The sequence below is a fragment of the Hipposideros armiger genome, unplaced genomic scaffold, assembly GCF_001890085.2.
Source record: "Hipposideros armiger isolate ML-2016 unplaced genomic scaffold, ASM189008v1 scaffold_0, whole genome shotgun sequence".
Lineage (NCBI taxonomy): Eukaryota > Metazoa > Chordata > Mammalia > Chiroptera > Hipposideridae > Hipposideros > Hipposideros armiger.
Window position 1 is genome coordinate 3,757,889 of NW_017731350.1, and position 6,000 is coordinate 3,763,888.

At 54.9% G+C, this 6,000-nt stretch overlaps 1 protein-coding gene across 9 annotated transcripts in view; it reads left to right on the top strand.

The window, feature by feature from the left end:
- DNMT3A (DNA methyltransferase 3 alpha) overlaps nt 1-6,000 on the top strand; it is a 103,513-nt gene that overhangs the window by 44,040 nt on the left and 53,473 nt on the right. The window contains exon 1 of one of the 9 annotated variants that reach the window (XM_019646358.1): nt 4,092-4,210. The exons of the other annotated variants lie outside the window; for them this stretch is intronic. The gene's annotated coding sequence lies outside the window, so the exon portion shown is untranslated. Of the gene's footprint in view, nt 1-4,091; nt 4,211-6,000 lie in introns of those variants that run through there. 9 annotated transcript variants of the gene reach the window in all.

Consider the following 6,000-nt stretch of genomic DNA (forward strand, 5'->3'; position numbering starts at 1 on the left):
CCTTTCACCCCAGTTGGAAAAGCAGGTAGAGAGGACCTGTGTCTTCCCTACACTTGATGTTGCGTGCCACCCAGCAATGGTCAGTCACTGAGCTGAGCCACTGGGCACTGTCTCCCACTTCACCGAGGACAGAGACCTTGAGTAAAGGCTCCGAGCTGGGCAGCACTTTATTGCCCACAAAGGCCTTCTACAATGATGGCCTCAGGTTATGCTGCCAGCAAACCTGTGTGAGGTCGGTAGGGTCCACTGCCGCTACCGTCCTCACATTGCGATGGAGAGGCTGAGGTTCAGGGAGGATGGACGCCACACCTTCCAGCTGCCAAGCCCACAGCGCTGGGTCCGCCTCACCACGCCAGCTACGTGATCTGGAAGCCTGGGCATTCGAAATGTTAATTAAGTGAATATATGAATGCAGGGCTGTTTGAAAAAGTGTGTGGACCTGGTCAGAACAGCATACAGAGAAAAATATAACTGAGGAGGGTGATTGACCCAAATCCCTAGGAGACTGTGAGGAAGTGGGGAAGGCTGTGGTGATCTGAGGAGTGAGAGGTGGGCCCATTAAAACCGGGCAGCGCCTTGGTCTGCGGCACTGATCTCAGAGCCAAGATGCTCAAGCCCGACAACAGGAAACAGGAAGCCAGCTGCAGGGCTGGGTGGGGCTTAGGAAGGGAACTGGCACCTGGACTCAGGGCCTGCGAGCTGGCCAGTGCCTACGACAGGGAGGAGGGGACAGTGGCACATGGGGCTGGCCTCTGCTGTGAGCCTGCGTGTGGGTGTGAGCATCTGGGCGGGCGGAAGAGCCATCTCCCTGTTCCCCTGAGCCCCTGAGGACGGTGCCGAGAAAGAAGTGAGGGTGTCCAAGTCTGGTTTCTGCCCAGTCACAAGCCCAGACAAGCCCTGGGACTGCCCTTGTCCTTCGTGCTGGTTATAGCTGGGGCACTAAGAGGGACAGTTTCTGCCCTGACCCACCAGATCCTGGGGGCTGATCTGGACTCTGTGCCCTGTTTACTAGCTATATGTATTTATTCATTGAAGATTTATACCCACCAACTTCCTCCAGGGTTATTTTTGCTCAGTGGGAGCACTCTGAGGTCACCTCTTGCTAAGAATAACCCAGAAAGGGAGGGAAGGAGGGGGTGGGGAGGAGAAGGGGACTGGGAGTAGGCGCTGAGCTCAGCCAGGCCAGGCCGGCCCACAGCCAGCGTTACTCACTCTACGTTGGAGGCCGAACCTCCAACACAAGGCCTGAGTGAGTGAGTTCAGGAAGGCAAAACTGCTCCTCTTCAGAGCAAAAGATTGGGGGGTATAAACTGGGGGACATTAGGGAACTATGCTGCCAAGCTTAAGCCAGCTGGGTACAGTTTAACTCAGCAGTCGGACGCTGCAGTACTGGCTCATTGTCTAACCTAATATGACCTTTTGATTCATCTCCAAGTTAAGACGGAGCTTAAATCCCATCTTTGTATCCAGGTCAGAGCAGCTCCTTTGCTCACCCCTGGGAATCTGACTCAGTAACTCGGTGCCCTCTTGTTTTTATGCACAACACTTCCTGAAAGAGAATCTCCCCTCCCTGGGCCCCAGCCCCTGGCCAGCCCATCCGGGGGCTTTCCCACCTGTGAGCCTGCATCAGCACCCTGCTGCCGGCTGCTCCTCTGTCTTCTCATGTTCCTGAAGGTGTGAGGAAAACTGGGCTGTCATATTTCTCACGAGGTTAGAGACTTTTCTTGTAACTGTGCTCTGCAGCTTCATCAGCTCGTTACCCCACCTGATGGGTCAGATCAGCACCCACTCATGGCATCCAGTACCAAGGAGCCTGGCCTGTGAGCTGGACTTCAAGTGCAAAGACATGTCGGGGGTGGGGCTGGGCTTGGGCCTTAGAAGGGAGGTAGCATTTAGAAGTCAAGGGCAAAGTGGGAGACTCTCCTACCTTAGGACCTTCCTGAGCGAAGCTGTGGAGGGAGGAAGGGGCATATGGGTGCAACATGTTGTGGGGAGGCCTGAAGGCCGGGCCGAGGGGTGTTTCTTGTAAAAGAAACGCTTTCCATCTTGGTGGGAGGGAGTCTGCAGGCAGCCTGAGTGGTTTACACTTTATCCCCTCAAAAATGTGTTGTGTTTATCTGGAAGGTTTTTGAGGAGGTGGGGGGCGTGAAGCGACCGGGAGTCATGCTTTGGGAGGCTGGCTCTGGCATCCACAAGCATGATGGGTTGAGCACAAAAGAATGCAGGGAGATAGGAGAGTGGGGGTAGGGGGATGCCAGAAAACACCCCCAGAGCCTGTTGCAGGGAGGCTGGGCGGGGACGGAATTGGCAGGGCCTGCACTGCTGGTGGCTGCAGACAGGGAGAGGAAGGGGCGAAAACAGGTGTTTCCAGACCTCAGACATGGCGTCAGTGTCACTGTCACAGACGGAGACTTCTAGAAGGGAGCAGATTTGTCAGGGGCCCTTTCGGAGGACACTCTACACTGTGGGCCTTCTTGGGGGAGCATCTCAATGAAACCCCCGAGTCTCTGTTTTGCTCTCCCAGCAATCCCTGTTCATTTCCATCCCTGCCCAGGCCTCTTCCCCAGAGTCACACATTCCAGGGCCACCTCTAGCAGAAGTGGTTCCGTTTCTTCAGGACCCAGCCTCCCCGGCTTCTCTGGCGCCCCAGCTGCACCTGTGCCACTCCTGCTGCGGCAGGTACTCGCCGGCACATGCACCTGGGCAGGGTTGTTGACATTGCTTTTCTTTCATCATCCTCACCTAGAGAATTTTGTGTGTTTCGGTTCTGCCACCCCAAGAAAGATATAACTGAGCTGGAAGAGTTCCAGAGAAGGGCAGCTAAATTGCTCAAGGGGATTGCAAGGCTGCCAAGCAAGGACAGACTAAAGAGATTATGACTCTCTAGCCTGGAGAGACAAAGGGGATGTGATTAAAGCTATGAAATCATGTCGAAGGGTGGGGCAGGATGAGCACACCCCAGTCAGGGGGCGGCGGGTGGGTGGGGAGATACCCATTAGAAACTCTAGAAAGGTAAGTGAAGCTCAGAAAAGAAAGCATTTTCCACGATGGGTTCCCTTCTTACCAAACCTGTCACCCTAGGCATGGATGGCAGGGGTTGAAAATAGACATAACTTGAAAAGAGATTTAACTCAAATACGTGGATCTTCTATACATAATGGCTTTTTCAAGGGAGCCTTCAGCTCACCCCAAAATCCTTTGAGGTTGACTTCAAAGAGCACAACCAGGCCCTCTTCCAGGTGGACAGGTGTCCCTGCTGGAAGCGGAACCCTGAGTGGGCTGTTAGTTCTTGCATCCGCTTGCCACGGCCAGCAGGGGTACGGACTAGGTGACCTCGGAAGCTTTGCTGAGTCCTGAAGTTCTCCACTTGAGTCACATAGACACCACACACACACACACACACACACACACACACACACACCCCTGGTTCCAAAGTCTTGGAGCCTGGCTCTATTTACCCCAAGAAGGCTGAGGAGGAGGACAGTTGGGACCTCTCTTGGGAGGGAGCATGGGGTGGACCTCTCTGGCTCTCCCTGCCTCAAGGCCACTTCCGGCCAATCAGATCAGAGGGCTGCCAGGGGAAGGGGCTGCAGGAAGGCCTGGAACAGAGGAAAGGGGGGAGCTAGGGACCAGCGCCAAAACTGGGGGGGAGGGGGAGGGCAGGGCTGCCCTGCTTAAGTGGACTGTGTGGCTGTTTCCTGAAACTAGAGTCAACCTGGAAAAATCCAGGCCTTGGTTGGGGGCTGATGGGCCTGCAGGAGCCGGGGAACTGGAATGAGCTGTGGGTGTGAATGGAGGGGGGCTGTGTGTGTGTGTGTGTTGACATCATTCTGTGGCATCTTGGTCCTGTGGCAGACTGGTGTCTCCGAGTGGCGGTGCACAACCTTGTGCGTCCGTGCATGTGACTGTGCGTCTGTGTGTCTAATCAAAAGGCCGAGGCTGGCCTGACGCCAGGGTTCCCGGCTGGCACGGAGTCCAGCGCTGCCAAGGGCCTTAAAGGCACAATGGCAATAACGTGGGGAAGGCCAGGGAGGGCGCGGCGGAGGAAGAGCAGGGAAGGTGCCATCCCTGCATCTGCTGGCCTCTGGGCCTCCCTGCGCACAGCTGCCTGGGGGTCAGGGGGAGAAGGCCCCTTTCTGCCACCGCCCCTGGCACCAGAGTGGAGGGCGAGTCAGGAGCCCCGGGTCGCCCCCTCCACACCTGGGCCCAGGTGAGCCTTGCAGCCCCCTGATACTTGGGCCCCCATCTGCCTTGTATTGTTTCCCTCGCCTCTTATTTGCCAGGTTTAAATCTTTTGTGTGTCAATATTATAACTATAGTAAAGGGCCTCTCAAAAGTCGCTTCCCCGTTTGGAGCCTCCACACTCTGTAACTTGGGAGACAAGGCCTCCCGCGTGAGGAAGGGTGGGCGTTCTGGGGTCTGGTCCAGGCTTCCAGCAAAGGTGTGTGGCTAGGGGCCTGGGGAACTGGACTTTGCCTGGACAGGTTCGCTGCAGAGGCTCTTTCTCGCTTTGCCGCTGGCTTTTCCTTGCCGTGGCTGCTGCCAGGGAAGCAGCCGGCAGCTTCCCCTGGCCCTGCTTAGGCCCATCAAAGCCTCTTTCCTTCTCAGAACCCCTGGGATTTGAGGTCGGGCTTTTCCAGAGACTCAGCCCAGAGGGGGAGCCGGCTCTCAAATGCCTCTCCTGTACCTGGGTCATCCTGGAAGCTTTACCGCTTAGAAGGTGTGTGACCTGAGGCAAGCCTTGGGGCCTTTATCCTCGGGAGAGCGAGGGTCGCACTACCCATCAGGATAATTGTGATAATTACATGTATTAATCGTATAAGCATGTTTCTGCCAGGTCCTGTGCTTAGTACTGGCGAGCTGTAGATGGAGTGGTCGGAAGGGAGAGAAATGAAAAAGATAAACACGGCAAAGCTCAGGGTTTAGGAGGGAGACATGCAGTAAACAAATAATTAGTACAGTGTGAGGAGTGCTATGATGAGATACGGTGTGAAAGTGCTCTGTAAACAAACGAGGCTCCAGTGTGCTGAGGGTGGAGGGAGCACCGGAGGGGACTTTACCCCCACTCCTCAGGGCCAGGCTGGGACCAGCAGCAGCCTGCCAACCCCACTGGGAGCTGGGGATGGGGCGAAGCTGAGGGGTCCAAAGATCAGAGCCTAGACAGCTCCCCTCCAGGGGTGTGTGTGTGTGTAAGAGCGAGAGAGCGAGAGCGAGAGACAGAGACAGAGACAGGCAGACTTTAAAATGTTCCTTAGAGGACAGGAAGTAGAATGTTGGTTGCCAGGGACTGGGGGCAGGGGGAATGGGGAGTTGTTTAATGGGGACAGAGTTTCAGTTTGGGATTATGAAAAGTTCTGAAGATGGATGGTGGCGATGGTTGTACAACAATGTGAATATACTTAATGCCACTGACCTGTGCACTTGAAAATGGTTAAAATGGTAAATTTTAGATTATGTATATTTTACCACAATATTGTTTTAAGTTTTTGGTTTTTTAAAAATGGTCCTTAGAAAACAAGGCAGCCGCCTGGGGAGTGCCCCTACCCTCAGCCCAGGGTTTTTCAGCAACAGCTCATTGACATTTTGGGCTGATAAAGAATTCTTTGTTGTGGGCGCTGTCCTATATCTTGTAGGGTGCTGAGCAGCACCCCTGGCCCCTACCCACAAGAAGCCAGCAGTCCGCCCCACCCCAATGTGACAGCCCAAAATGTCTCAGACACACTGCCAGATGCCCTCTGGAGGCACACTCTCCCCCAGTTGAGAATCACTGCCTTCCCCAGCTTGGAATAAGCTGATCATAGGAGTGGGGAGTAGGCAACAGAGAAGCAAGAAGCAGTTGTCTCCGGGTGGAGGGGTCTTGCCTGGAAGGAAGGCAAAGATCAACAAATTCTGAGGGCCTCCAGGAGGTGGTGGGCAGGTTTGGAAGATCCAGAGTGAGGCAGAGTGGGCGTGGGTAGACGCACAGTGGGTGATAGGATCAAGCTTTACTCAAATTGGTTG